Raw genomic sequence first — 16,076 nt, 5'->3', positions numbered from 1 at the left:
GGAGAACTATGAGTTCCGCCAGTACAATAAGAAGCCCGACCTGATGGGTCGGAAGTGCGCTCTTCCCGGGATCCCGGATGAGGATTTTGACAAAATCATTGAGGAAGACTTTTTCGGCCTCACAGACGCGACCTTGTCAACCGGGGAAACAATAAAAGTCCCTAAGAACTGGATCCCCAAGAGCGCCTGGTTCAGGGACGAGTGTTTCTTAGTCGCCTGCGGGCTAGGACACATGTTTACCAAACGTATACGCCTGGGTTTACATTTGCCTGTGGTGCTTTTGTATCAGAATTGATTGATGATATATTGACCAATCTTTTTCTTTTTTACAGAAGAAGCTCTAAACATGTTGCAGACGAAGAAGACACCCAAGCGGTCCTCTGCAACCATCCGCAAGGAGCTTGCGGAAAAACATGCGGCCGTAGTCAAGGCCAAGGTAAAAAACGCTTGACCCTTTCTTAGATTGGCCTCAAAGTTTACTTTCTCTGGATGCTAACTTTAACTTGGTTATTTTTTCACAGGGGGGAGAGGTAGGAAATACGTTTGAGAAAAATCTCAAACGGGCCAGGGAGGAACCCACCTCCACTCTTAACAAGACAAAAAAATCCACCTCCGCCTCAACTCCTAGCGCCTCAGCCGGGAACCAACAGATGCGGATAGGGGGGCGAAATGAGAGGGTAGGCGGCAGTCTGGGCCTCGACCTTGTTAACCCCCTATCAGCAACCGCGGGGTTAATCACGCCTGCAAACGACTCTCGCTTGGCCGAATATGAAAGTAAGAACCCTTTTGAATCCCCGCCTGAGCTGGGGTGACCTTTGCGAGTGAAATCCCACTCCCAACAGACGTCATCTTCAGACGGTCGGCAACAGATAAGTGCTGCCTTAATTTCGTACTCATCACCTATTGATTATGGTGCAGATCAATCTCCCAGCTGGCCAGACGTCTAGAAGCATGCTAAAGCCATGCTGGAGGCGGTGAGCAAGAAGGAGAAGAACGCTATCCCTGGGATAGAGACGTTTAACCTGGAACGAATCTTGTCCCTTTTGGCTGAGGTAAGATACTTAACAACAATTTTTTTTAATTTTTTTCCAAGTGCTTTACTCCGCCTGCAATACTAACTTGATATGCTTTTTTGCAGGCTATGATGCGGGTGGACGGTCTCAAGCGTCCTTATTCCCGCAAAGGGAAGAGGTCAAAAGGGCCAAGAAGTCCGCCACAGACGCTTGCTTTATACTCCACTATCGTAAATGAACTTGAAACTAAAGCAATCATAATGACACAAGCGTCAAGAATCCAGCAGCTGGAGGCGAACCTGAAAACGGCCAACCAGCGGGTGAGCGACGCTAAGACGGCTCAGAAGGGGGCGGAGGAAGCCAAGAAAAAGGCGGAGGAGAGCCTCAAGAAGTCTGAGGAGGCGCTTAAAAAGGCCCAGGCAGACCTTGGCACATTGCAAGGTGCTTCTGAAGAGAACACCAACTTGAAGACCAAGGTCGAGAAGCTGGAGAAGGAGGTTGCTCAGGCTCAGATAAACTTTGCAGCAACTCTAGAGGCGGAGCAAAACCGCCTAGTTTCTGAAAGCGATGCTAACAACGACGCCCGCATGAAGATCGCCTGGGCTGCCTTATACCCAGACAAGGATTATGGCGTCTAGGCACTGGCTCACAGTTACGCCGAGTACGTGGTGTACTTGAGAGAGCAAGGTGAGCCAGAGCCTGAGTCCTTCGACGCCTGGGCTAACGCCAACACTAAGCCTCCCGTGCCTAAGCTACCTGGTCCTGGTGAAGCACAAGAGATTCCTTCAGATGATGAGGAAGAGGACCAGGAGGAGCCACCTGCAAGCCAGAAGTGATTTTTCAGCGGCAGTATGCCAACTCTTTTTTATTTTTTCTTTAATCTGCGGCAGTATGCCAAAACTTGTTTTTTCCGCCTGCGTGCCGAGTATTCTTGTATTTACCGGCTGAGGAGCCGGGTTAATCAACAATTTCTCTTTTCTCCCGAACGGGGTCCGGTTAACATTTGATCCACCACAACCGTTTGGTTGGGTGGTCTTTTAATGAATGCACCGACTGAGTCGGTTTTGATCATTTTGCATTTGCGTTGGGATTTCAATTTTTGCGTTTGTATATGCCTGATTTTTGCCTAACTTATTAAAAGCATGCGGCGATTTTTGCCTAACTTATTAAAAGCCGACTGTCCTTGCCCTTGGACGGCTGTGTGGTTGGTTTCAAATGGAGTTGGTTGATTGACTTGGAGACGTTTGATGCTGCAAAGAGCATGATACGTTTGTAAGTCAATCAATCACAATAGTGATTGCCCCAAACCAAGTGCACAGCCGTACACCAACAGGCGTTCCAGTCACTTACCAGATGGTGTTTGTCCGTCTTGGTAGAGATTGCATAGCCATTTCACAATTCTTTTGCCCCAATTGGGATAGAAAGTGCAACTTTGGAATAAATAACCTAAGTGAGAACTTCAGCTGGTGACCGACTGATGCCCCAGGGCATCCAGTATTCGGTGACTTGATCGTTCTTCATAGATCATTTTGGTCAGACGGCTATGAGTTGACCAATTCAGTCGTTCAATTTTTGCCATCTGCATAGGTACGTAGAACCGAAAAATAGTCTGTTCCCTGTGACGATTGCACCCAGAGGGGTGTCGCCGGATGCCTTTGTCCATGTTGGGACAGGCGATTTTATAAAATGAGCAACCATCCGGCCATTTTAGCCTTTGGTCTTGTTTGAGACCGGTTGTATAGCCACTAAGCGTTTTTGTGCTTAGTTTTTAATCGGAGCATTGGCCGAACGTTATTGAATTACACTAACTATCGAACTTAGTTAGTTAAACAAAAAGTCCGTCTGGATAATTACCCAGGCAGACAGGCAATTATTAAGTCATATCAAGTATCAAACTTAGTAAAATAAACAAAGGATCCATCTGAGTATTACCCAGGCGGTTAAGCAGTTATAACCTTTACTAAGTATCAAACTTAGTTAGCTAAATGAAGAACCCGTCTGAGTATTACCCAGGCAGAACATCAAAACAATTTTGCAAACAAAGTCTGAATTTTCATTAATTGACTCACTGTTAACAAAAAACTTACATTCTCAGAAGTAGTACTTTTTCAAATTGTCTACATTCCAAGTTCTAGGCAGGCGCCTGCCGTCTGGAGTTTCCAGGCGATAGGTTCCGTCCCTTACTTCTTCATAGATCCGGTAGGGGCCTTCCCAATTTGGAGTTAACTTTCCCAGCTCATTGGCCCTACCGGTTGCCTCCATTTTCCGTAACACTAAGTCGTCAACTTTGAAGGGACGCTTGTGTACTTTCTTGTTGTAGGCTCTGGTCATTCTCAGACAGTAAATCTCATGATGCAAGGCGGCATTGCCCCTGCGTTCTGGGAGTGAATCCAATGCCAGGCGCATTGCTTCCCAGTTTGCCTCTTCATCATATAACATGACTCTGAGAGTCGGCTCGTAATGTTCGATGGGCAAGACGGCTTCAGCACCGTAAACCATGAGAAATGGGGTTTCACCGGTTGCCCCCTTTTTTGTTGTCCAGATGGCCCATAGGAAATGGATTAACTCTTCTGCCCACAAGTCACCAGCTCTTTCAATTTTCTTCTTAATGCCGTCTGAGATTATTTTGTTGAAGGCTTCAACTTGGCCGTTTGCTTGGGGTCGGCCGACGGATGCAAAACAGCTTGAGATCCCTTGATCCCCAACCAAGTTTTGAGCTGAGGCGTCTCAAACAGAGGACCATTATCGAACACCATAGACATAGGTACCCCATACCGGGTGATAATGTTTTTCCAAATGAAGGAAATCACGTCTGAGGTCTTGATGTTCTTAACCGCTTCAGCCTCCACCCACTTGGTGAAATAATCCACAGCCACCAAGATGTAGCGCTTTCCGCCGGGAGCAGGCGTGTAAGGACCTAAAATGTCCATGCCCCATTTTGCAAACAGGATTGGGCTGTGGATGGCCATCAGATCAGTAGCCGGACGGTGAATAAGTTTGCCAAATTTTTGGCACTTATCACATTTCTTCACCAACTCCTTGGCGTATGCCTCAAGAGTGGGCCAAAAATAATGTCGTCTGGCTCTGACGGCTAAGGACATGCCGCCTATGTGGGAGGCGCAGAATCCCGAGTGTAAGTCTTCGAGAACTTCCTTCCCCTTTTCTGAGGTGACACACTTCAACAGGGGCTTCAGAAACCCCGCCTTGAAGAGTTCTCCGTCTCTCAACTCGAAGCTTGCAGCTCGCTTCTTCAGGACGGCTGCCTCCTGTGGCGAATCAGGAAGTGTACCGTCTGAAAGATAGGCCCGGATTCCATTCATCCAGGTAGAGCTTCGGTCTAGAATTCCAATGGGATCTTCATAGATGCTTCTTTTTTCAAGAACTTCCCAAAAGACTGGCCGGGGCGTATCATGGCAGGCGGAAGATGCCAGTTTTGACAATGCATCCGCCTGGTTGTTTTCCGACCTAGGCACTTCAGACGGAATTCCTCAAGTGCCCCAACCTCTTCTTTGACTGTCTTAGGATATTTGATCATAGCCGGATGAGTTGCCTCATATTTTCCCTCATACTGGCTAACGACCAATTGTGAATCTGAGTAGGCGTCAATTTTCATGGCCCCTGCCTCCTTACACATACGGATACTGGCTAGCAAGGCTTCATATTCCGCCTCATTATTAGAGTCCTGAAACTTGAAGCGTAGTGCATACTCAAATCTGTCCCCTTTAGGGGACTCGTAGATTACACCTGCACCACAGCCGTTCTTTGTAGAGCTCCCTTCTACATAAACTTTCCAAACCTGATCAAGATTATCCGGAGCCACCGGACGAGTCATTTCAACAATGAAGTCGGAAAACGCCTGACCTTTCACTGCCTTTCTTGGTTCGTAAGTGATTTCAAGACTTTGCATTTCAATAGCCCATTTCAACATTCTCCCGGATGACTCCAAGGTAGACATTCGCCGCTTGAGTGGCTAGTCGATGTAAATCACCACCGAATGTGCCAAAAAGTAAGGCTTCAGTTTTTTGAATGCCATATACAAAGCAAGGCCAAATTTTTCAACCATGGGGTAGCGGAGTTCAGCATTTTTGAGAACATGGCTAATGAAGTAAACCGGGAGCTGCACGTCGTCTCGCTCAGCAAGGAGAACGACACTGAGAGCATGATCTGAGACGGCTAAATACATGTACAACGTCTCCCTAGGCAAAGGACTGACCAGCCTAGGTAGAGAATGCAAATGTTCTTTTAACTTCTGGAATGCCGTCTCAGCATCGTCCCCCCATTCAAACCTAGTCTTCTTCCTAATTGCTTGGAAGAAGTAAAGGCATTTGTCGCCTGACCGGCTGAGGAACCTCCCCAAGGCGGCCAGACAACGAGTGAGTCTCTGAACTTCCTTGACAGAACGGGGTGACTTCATGTCAATCACCGCCTGTATCTTTTCGGGGTTAGCCTATATCCCCCTTTGATCAATCAGGAATCCAAGAAACTTCCCAGACTCAACACCAAAGACGCATTTCTTAGGGTTTAACATGACCTTATGCCGCCTGAGGGTGGTGAATGTTTCTTGGAGATCAGCAAGGTGATCCGCCTATAGCTTGGATTTGACTATCATGTCATCAATATACGCCTCCACATTCCTCCCAATTTGATTAATGAAGATCGTATTAATCATCCGTTGGAAAGTGGCAAGCGCATTTTTCAAGCCAAACGACATCACAGTATAAAAGAATAACCCCAAATCAGTGACGAAGGCCGTCTTCTCTTGATCTTTCTTCCAGAGGGGTATCTGTTGGAAGCCAGAGTAGGCATCCATAAAGCTCATCAAGGCGTGACCGGCTATAGAGTCGACCAGACTGTCGATCTTTGGAAGCGGGTAACTGTCCTTTGGACACGCCTTGTTGAGGTATGTGTAATCAATACACATGCGCCAGGTCCCATTCGGTTTCTTAACAAGGACCACATTGGCCACCTAGTTGGGAAAATTACAAGGCCGAATGAACCTGGCGTCTAGCAGCTTTTTGATTTCGGCAGCTGCTGCCTGACTTCTTTCCTCGCCGTGGTTTCTTTTCTTTTGTCGGATGGGCTTCTTTTTGGGGTCCACGGCGAGTTTGTGGACAGCGAGATCCGGGCTGACGCCTAGCATCTCTTCCACTTCAAAGGCAAAAATGTCTTTGAATTCCTTCAGTAGAAGGTGCAAACTTGCACCCAAGGTAGCATGAGCAACCGTCCCAACCTTTACAGTACGTTCTGGACGACTGTCATATAGAACGAGATCAGTGTTTTCACCAGCCGGTTGGGGACGGAGCTCGTCTGACCGTTCACCGGTCAGTGATTACTATTTTTTCTATTTCTTCACCTCCACCAGCATAGGTGCCTTTCTTTTCTTCCCGACTGCTGGTAGGGAAGGTACTGGGTTGACATCCTTGACATTGTACAGGTCTATTGGTTCCTGGTCGCCTGGGGCCACAGTATCTTTGACGGCTGAGAGGTAGCACTCTTGGGTCGTCTTTTGATCCCCATTCAGGGAACCAACAGAGCCATCATCCCTCTCATACTTAATGAGCATGAGAGACGGGATGATTACCACCTTGGCTTCGTTGAGAGTTGGTCGGCCAAGGATAATGTTGTAGGCGGTCAACTCCTCAACGACCAAGAATCTGACGACAATATGTCGTCCTTGGCCTTTCTCCCTCAGCCGGATGGGTAAGTCAATTCTTCCGGCTGGGTAGACCATCCCACCCCCAAAACCAACCAAGGGGTGGGTGACCGGAAGCATGCTGCTAACATTGTATTTCAGCTTTTGCAGGCACCGGAGGCTGATAATGTCTGATGAGCTGCCCCTGTCCTTCTCAGTGATCAAGACGTCCGAGAAGGAGGAGCTTGCAGACACCTTCTCATCATCATCTTTGTCCATCTTTCGAAGATGGCTCTTGGTGCCCCGGATGGTAGGGCCGCCGCATGAGAACCCGCCTGCTATTGTGTAGACCGGCTCCTTGTCGGTATCCGAGCTACTAGCAGGCTAGGGGTAGTCTTGGAGGACTGACCCTTACTCTTCTTTTTTGCCCCGGCTGGGTACTTAGAAATGTAGGACTTTAACATCCCCTTGTCAGCCAGACGGTCCAACGCCCGTTGAAGGCTGAAGCAGTCGTTGGTGTCATGGACAACTTCCTCATGGTATTGGCAGAATTTGTGCTTGTTCCTTGATTGAATGGAACTTTTCATTGGATTCGACTTCTCTAGGGACAGCCGGTCCTTAATTTCCATGAGGATGGAGTTGTAGTCCTTATTAAACTCGTACTTAGGGACGTACGCTTTAAACTCTTTCTTTTTTCTTCTAGGTCGGCTGGTCAGAGTCACTAACCGCCCAGATTTCTTTTCTTTTCTTGTTCTCTTCTTTATTTTTGTCCGGCTGAGCAGGCCGGCTGTCTTTCTGCTTGTCGGACTTTTTGGAGTCCAACTGGTTACCAGGCGAGCAGAGGTCGGTTGCTTGAATGTAGCTTTCCGCCTCCCTCAGGGCCGCTTGTAAGGCGAAAGCCCCTTTTCTGAATAGGTCGAACTTAAAGGTCAACCCGTCTCTCAGACCTTTAAAAAAGTTTGTAAAAGCTACCTCATCAGACAGTCCTTGAATCTGAATTCTGATCAGATTGAACCGCTTGACAAAGGAGCGCATCCCTTCTCTCTCTCCCTGCTTAACGGTGCTCAAGTCAAGACTTGTTTTCTTAGCAGGGATGTTCTTTGAGAAGTTAGAAGCAAACAGGAAGGCGAGCTTCCTGAAACTGGCAATGGACCCAGCTGGCAAGTTGCCAAACCATTATTGGGCAATGCCCTTCAATGTAGCCAGGAAGCATCGACACCAAGTGACATCATCCAACCCCTGTAAGTACATGAGGTTGGTGTATGTCATGAGGTGATCTTCCGGGTTGGTGGTACCATCATAGGTACCCACCAATACATTCTTAACCTTGGTCGGCTGTGCCGCCTCGGTTATCTCCCGGGTGAACGCAGAAGGTTGTTCACCTAGGTGTAGCAGACGCAACTGCCAGTCCAGTGGCTGGACATTTTGATATGCCGCCTGAACTCCGAAGAGGGTCGGCTGCATGAAGTGAGGGGGATACTGACTGTAAACCTGAGTAAGTACATACGGTATAGTTCTAATCATCTGAGGGCCAGAATAGATAATATTGCCGCCTGTCTGGCTCTCATGCAAGGAGAGGGCATTCCATGTAGAAGTGTTGCTGAAGCTGTCAGGAAAGTTCGACATGGAAGCCGACTCAGACAACTGTTGATTTCTCTTCCGGTTGATTATTTCTCGGGCATCCGGAGTTAATTTTTTACTTCCCACAGGCTGTTGAGTCCGGCGGGTATCGTTGGTATTCCTCTTAGGAAGAAGAATTTTGGACCAGTCAATGGTCACGGCTGCTTTCCCTTTGGATGAGGAGTGCGCTGCCGATCTCTAATTGACTTCCCCTTTTCCAGAGGAGTCTTCTTGGCCGTCTGACCCCTACTTTGGCCTGCCCGGTTCTTAGTGATCAACTCTTTAATTTCACCCTTGAAACTTGTCATGAGTCTCATGAGTTTGTCTCGGGTGACAGGGTCTGATCCAGCTACCGTATGGGTTTCCTCTTCCGGCTTCCCAGGGGGTCGATTTGCACCCGCCTAGGAGGTACCCCGCTCCAGAGTCTCTCTGGCCCGGATGCGCTTGGTTCTGAGAGAGCCATCATCGGCTGTAAAGGTTTCGACCTGAGGATCTTCATCCTCCTGGTCTGTAAAGACTTCTGGGTCATCGCCCAGACGGTTAGGGGGTGGTACACATTCTTGAACCATCTTTGAGGTACTCTCCCCACGGACGACGCCAAATGTTTTGGGTGTTTTTGTCCCTCGGGAGAGTTACGTCACGAAGTCTGATCCGACTGAGTTGTACCTGAAAAACAATGGAGACTCTGGGTGGTTGGAGCGACGCCTCCGACGATCAAGTTAGTAACTTGAAAGGGAATAAAGAGTACGGATATTTAGGTGGGGATCTGCCTGGATTCCAAGCTCAGGTATTTCTCTGATGTGAGAGAATGTAGGTGTAATAAATGGTAAAAACGTGCCCTGCAAAAGAGGGGAATCTCCCTATTTATAAGGTCCTCGGGATTTGTGCCCCTGATTAGGTCACTGAACCCTAATCATTGGTGGGCTGCGCCGCATTGCGGCTTTCTCGGGATTTGGGCCTAAAGGCCGCCATTCCTCCCAGGTTTCTGGAGTGATACGTGTCAAGCATGGATAGGTCCACCTTGGGCCATCCTAGGGCTGACACGTGTCATCCTCTGATTGGACCACGTGGTGGGGTAAAATTACCCTAAACACCCCTAATTTGTTTAATAAAGTGTCTACTTGGTTAAAATCACCAATTAGAAGGCAATTGGGAGTTAAGGAAAGTAAAGTGGTAAGCTCATCCTACAGTCGTGGTCTTTCTTCAATTTTGGGCTCACCATACAAAAACAAAATTTTTCTACTACTTCCAGCCATAAGCATCTTTTAGGTTACAAAGGATATAATTTGAAGAGAGAACAACACAACTAACATCCCCTTGATACCAACTAAAAACGGCTAGCCCTCCTTAGACCCATCCGCATTTACTCCACAAGAAATATTTGGAGTAAACGAATCAACTAAACGATTAACATCAACAAAAGGAATTTTAGTTTCCGATAAAAACAAGAAAATAGGTAATTTAGTAGGAATTAACCACACTAAATAAGGATGTGTAGGGGTTAGTGTGTCATTGAGACCCCTACAATTCCAAGATACGATCCTCATATATCCATCGAGGGCTGATCCGGTGCAGCCGCCTCACCAAAACATTCCATCATCATTGTTTCCTTAATTGCTTGTTGGACTTCAATGTCCTATCATCCTCATCATTGCACGACTTTGAGGTAATTTCCTCACTTTTCCTTTTTTTCGGAGGTCCTGACGAAGATAACGAAGAAGTGGCCGACATCCTTTTCTTTCTAGCTGCCTTTTTGAACTTATCCTCATGAACCTTGACCCCCTAATGCTTTGCCATGTCTACATCGGAGATTTCTTTGAACTTGAACTCAAAACCCATCGTACCCTTTCCTTTTTTCCAAAGACTGAAATCGCCCTTTTTCGACCACCTATTTAGGGTCCTTCGCCTTTTTCTAGCAACCTCATCTGGATCAAACGTACTTTCTCTCACAGACCCATCATCACAAGATCTCGCTTCCTAGTGTATTTCTTCCCTCATCCTCTTTCTCGGTCATCTTTGGATGTTATCAATTAAGTCAGTGTTATGCAAAACATGGGTGTTGTTAGGGTCGAATTCCATCTCCGGCATATGCGGGTACTCTGTTTCATAAATTGGCGATCAGGTTGCAGGTGGTTCTGGGTGAACCCTTGCTGCGACGGAGCGTCCATTAGTTAAAGAGTAAACTAGCCTTCGACCTGCTTCAATTATATTTCTAGCATATGGCATAATTGACTGAGATGAGGGTGAGATGCAGGTTACCCTTGGTTGTGGCCTTCAATCCAGCAATCATAGTGCCCGGCAATGGTGGCGGTAGGATTACCGGCGGGGGCCCAGATGTGCTCTGACTAGTCACGTCTTGCAATATATAGGGTAAATGTACTCTCTAGAAAATTTTTGTAAACGTACAAAATTATGAGGGTAAACGGCTATATATAGAGGGTAAATGCGGGGGCATTCCCGTAATTTACTCGGAAGGCAAACGGTTACTCTTTGATGGTAAAATTACCACCAACCGGAGCGTGACGCGTGTCACAGATGCCACGTGGTGTGTCACGTCACATCTGTGAGAGGCAAATGTTTAGGGTAATTTTACCCCGCCACGTGGTCCAATTAGAGGATGACACGTGTCAGCCCCAGGATGGCCCAAGGTGGACCTATCCCTGCTTGACACGTGTCACTCCAGTAACCTGGGAGGAATGACGGCATTCAGGCCCAAATCCCGAGAAAGCCGCAATGCGGCGCAGCCCACCAATAATTAGGGTTCAGTGACCTTGAAATATCCTTGGCAAGCCGCCATATTGTTGACCTTGAAAATCCTCACCACGTGGGCCCTCAGCACTTGGCCCACCATTTGCTTGTTCACGTTGAGAAAGGTAGAACAAGCATATGGGTCCTAAGTCAGCCCATACCTTCTACCCGGAGATAGTGACAGACATGGTGCAAAATCCACCTCGCCATAGTTTTGTGAATCATCTTCTAGCTCCTCATCCCCTGAATAATAGACCTCTGTGTCATTCGACGGTGACGACTGATCGAACTCCGAACATGTTATGTCGTTGTCCCTTTGGTGGCGCAACTCCGCGTACAAGTCTTCTGGTTCCTCGAGCCGCCTCAAATTCACGGCGTTGTTCTTGAAAATATAGCGATCCAACAAGCCATGGATCATATTAGTATAATAAAGCTGATCCATCGGCCCATATAACACCCGCAACCCACTCTGTTCTCTAGCCGTCATTCTATGTCAAAGGCGGCGTCTAGCAACCTCAGAAGTAAGATTGCACCTCCTCGTCGAGTGGCCCACCATGCCACATTTCTTGCAAAACTTGAAAATTCCTTCGTACCTGAAATAAACCCACATGACCTTTTCCTCGGTCACTGGGATAAAGCAACCCGGAACTAGACATTGAGAGAGGTCGATTATCATCCTAGCTTGGAGTTCCGAGAACCTAGGCGCACGATCACTAACTTGATCTAAAGTATCAATATGACCAATTCGCTCAAAAACTCTTCGAGCCCACTGAGAAGTTAAAAACGGAAAAGGTAAGCCATAGACCCTTACCTAAATTTGAGCCATTGCAAACTCAATGTGTTGGGGAACATCGTCTGGTTGATATTGTCTAAAGACGATTATTCTGCCATAAAAAACCTTTGTATGCTCCCTAATTACACCTTGTCGATCCAAGCTATCCCTGCATTCAAAGAGGAAATAGATCCCAATTTTATGGGCCCTAATATCTCCTCTTCTCACCCACCGAGAGTTAACCACGTGCTGAATATATTCCACTAAAGGTTAATTATGTCCCAGAAAACTCCCTATTACACACCAGTGATAATAAATCCTATCATGTGTTTGATTATTATTGGAAGAAAGAACTAAGTCCCCCATTTGAAAAATCGCATCTTGATTATTATTCTCCATATTTAAAGAATAACCCGAAGAAAACAAGAAGAAGATACGAAAAAGAGAGAAGAGAAACTCAGAGAAATTAATGAGAAGAAGGGGATGATTTGAAAGAGAATAAACCTTCGAGCATTTACAGCCAGAATAAGGACTGTTTTGCTCGGAATTTTCAATGCATGTCCGACAATGCAAGTGTATTAATTGCTAAGCATGCACAGAATAAGAATGGATAGACCAGGGCTCTAGGGGGGAGAAATTAAAATACCCTTCACTGATTGGTGCAGATCCTAGAAGCTAAACGTACAAAAGAAAGATTTTTATGTTGGATTGAAGGTAGGATATGGAAAGGCGTTCACCTTTTCTTACAAGTAGAAGTAATCTTCAATGAAAGGGCGACTAAAAGTTTTGGCCAATGGAATTGCATGCATGCAAGAAAACACACAGACCAAGAACACTCACAATTCTAGTGAGAGACGCTCTCAAGTTTTAGAGAGAGAAAATTATATTCTTATGAACGTTTCTTGAGAGAGAAAATTATATTCTTAGGAACGTTTAGCTAGGTCTTCCTTTGTTAGAGTACTCATAATGTAAAAATAATATCTGATGAACGTAGCTTGGTCAAATCAATTATCAAGAATCACTACAAAAAGAATTTCGGGCACTACGTCACTACTACAATGCTTCCTCAGATTGTTATATTTTATTTTATTTTTCTCCTTGTTTCCGCAACTCCGTAAGACTGAAGTCCCAATATTAAAATATCACTCCTAGCTATCAAAGACAATTTTCAAAACTTAAATGCAATTGAATCATGAAATTTTAAGGAAAGCCTTCAATTAAAAAAGTCTTGCAGTACTATGTCGGTCCAACTAACAATATTTGCAAACTATAATGTAAAAAAGCCACGCAAGTGACGCAACCATGCAATATTTATGTAGCCAAGAATCCCACTTTGCTTCTAAAACTAATAAGGTATTATAGGAATTTTATAGTATCACAATTTGCACGATCAACAAAACACAAAACAAATTGATAATTTCGTACCTGAAAATTGTAATTTACCCACAAATATCGTGTAAGTGTCGTAAAGAAACACTCACCAAACCTGGCTCTTGATACCAATTTGGTGCATATTTGGTGGTTTTAATTTGATGAAAGAATTTGAGTGATTTTAATGGTGGAAATTTGAAGCATAGTCGTAGAGGCAAAGACTTCTAAGTTTGATCTTATATTAGGAGCAACGATCCCAAAACCCTAGTTAACAACTAGTTTGAACCTTAACAAAGTTCTTATCAAGCAAAAGCTCGATAAAACTCAACTTTTTATTATAAAACGTCCATTAAAATAATTGACATACAACTAGTATATATAGGAAAAATAAATCTATCCTCCTTGTTCCGCAAGCAAACTAGATAAAATTCCTAATAATTAATTAATGAACCAAGATAGCCCACCAACTAATTAACACAACTTTGGAAGTCCAAGGCCCCATAATTACTAATTATTTAAGCCTAGACTCTAGTGTAGGTAACTTCCCCTACACCCCCATCAAACGACCCGTTTCATGAACCCACCCACTACCCCATTAACTTCCTATTAACCCTTAAACCGCCAGTAACTTCCTACCCCACACATATATATGTATTTAAAAAAAAAATTCAAATCATCATTTACTCTCTCCATTTTCTCTCTCATCCTCTTTCTCCAATTTTTTTCTCATCCTTTCTCTCCATTTTCGCTACAATCTGAACAAAATAGTAAGTAAAAATCGAGTAAAATGTCCGACATTAGAGAAGAAATTGCGCAATCGCAACAAATTTCAACAAGTACTAATCAAAAATATGAAGAGTAAGTATGTTTAGCATGTTATTAGAGTAAAAATAATTAAAAATTGCGCAATCAAAACCCTAATTTTTTGGTAATTTTTTTTTTGGCCATGATGTTTCTGGAAAACAATTGAAAATTCTGGAGTTTAAGAAGCATCAAAGTAAGTAATACTAATATTTTCAAAGTATAAGCATAATTTTATTTAAGTTTGCTCATATTTAAACAAGTTACTGTTTCAATTAGAATTTAAGCATAATTTTGCTCTATTTCTGAGACAATGATAAAAAATTTGAACAAATGTAAGCATAATTTTGATTTTAATGAACAAAACAAATTATATAAAATATACAAAAAACGAAATCTGGAAAACATATAATGTCTACAACTGTGAAGTATAATGAACAATTACAAAACACAATATGTTCAAATTCATATTATGTTATATGTGTGCATATATGTGTATACATATGTTAAAATTTGTAGCGCAAACTTCAAGTTAAATACCCCATATATATGCATGTGTATAGCATGTACTATATGTTTTATATACATTTACCGATATGTTCATTGTTACAAATATATTGTTCATCTCTAAAATCCATTTTTTACATTTATGAAATAAACAAAAAATGACAAGTGGAAAACATATACTTTTGAGATCTGTGTAGTAAAATGAGCATTTACAAAATACTATATGTTCAAAATTCATATTATGTTATATGTAAGCATATATGTGTATACATATGTTCATTGTTATAATTATATTGATCATTTCTAAGTACTATTTTGTACATTTGTCAAATATAGAAACATCATGTCAATTTTTATAATTTACAACATCATTTTACATTGTAGTGATGTACCATTTAAAGTGATACACTTGATGCAATTTGAGAATGGAAATCCTTATCCTATAATTCATGAGAGAAGAGAATTTTCTGAAATAGACAACAAATAGAAATGAAGTTATAAAAAAGTGGAAACCCTATTTATTAGAAGACAACCTACATCCCAAGTAAGTTAATGTACTTACAAATACTAATATATGCAATATCTAATGAACAATCATTTAGTTTAATACATAATCTCATAATTGAAATAATTTTTAAAATTCTAGTGAACTAAAAAGTTGAAAGTGAAATTTATAATGTCAAGATCAAGGCCATAGACAAATCAAACAACGAGGTATAAATACTTCATAAAAATTCAGTAATTTATTTTTATACTGTTACATAATCATTATTTTATTATTGACATTTAAAAAAAAATTCAGTGAACAAGAAAAGGAAAGTTCAAAATTTGATGATATATCAACAAATAAAGGGTATATTACTTTAAATTCAATGTTCTTTTTCAATGTAATTAATGTTCATTTACTTATTAGTTGTTATACATAATCTATTAATTTGCATTCAAAATATTTTCAGAGACAAATCAACTAAAGAGGAAGGAAAAAATGATCAACTACAACTAGGAAAGGATGTATCAGAATCAGTGAATACAAGGTATTTGACTCCCATAATGTTTATTTTCATATTAATTGATAAACATTTTTAATCGTTTGTAATTAATCAATTTTAAAAAAAGAATCAACTGAGAATGCCCTAACAGATGTTAAGGCTACAACAGAGGTTGAGCCTACAACAGAGGATGAGCCTGCAGCAAAGGATGTACCTCCAGCAAAGAATCAACCTGCAATTAAAGAAACACATTCGTACATAATTAGAAAGTATTAACAAACATAATTTATTAAATGTTTCTATTCCACTTTTACATTATTAATGATCATAAATTGTCAACATATATTGACAGGAAAAAGAAAGTGTCAACTCAGGACATACTAAAAAAATTGAACAAAAAGAGGAAAGCAAAACATGATGTGCCTGAGCAAACAAAGTCTACTATTGCTAAAATGCCTGCTGCTGTTAGAAAGGCTCCTGCTGCTAAAAAGGCCCCTGCTACAAGTGCTGATGTTATTAGAAAGGACCCTGCTGCTGAAAAGGCCCCTGCTACAAGTGTTGATGTTGTTGAAAAGTCACCTGTTGTTGCTGAAGCAGAAAAGTCCCCTGCTGCTGCTGAAGTA

The sequence above is a fragment of the Chenopodium quinoa genome, unplaced genomic scaffold (genome assembly GCF_001683475.1).
Source record: "Chenopodium quinoa cultivar QQ74 unplaced genomic scaffold, ASM168347v1, whole genome shotgun sequence".
Lineage (NCBI taxonomy): Eukaryota > Viridiplantae > Streptophyta > Magnoliopsida > Caryophyllales > Amaranthaceae > Chenopodium > Chenopodium quinoa.
Note: the sequence above shows the minus strand (reverse complement) of the source record.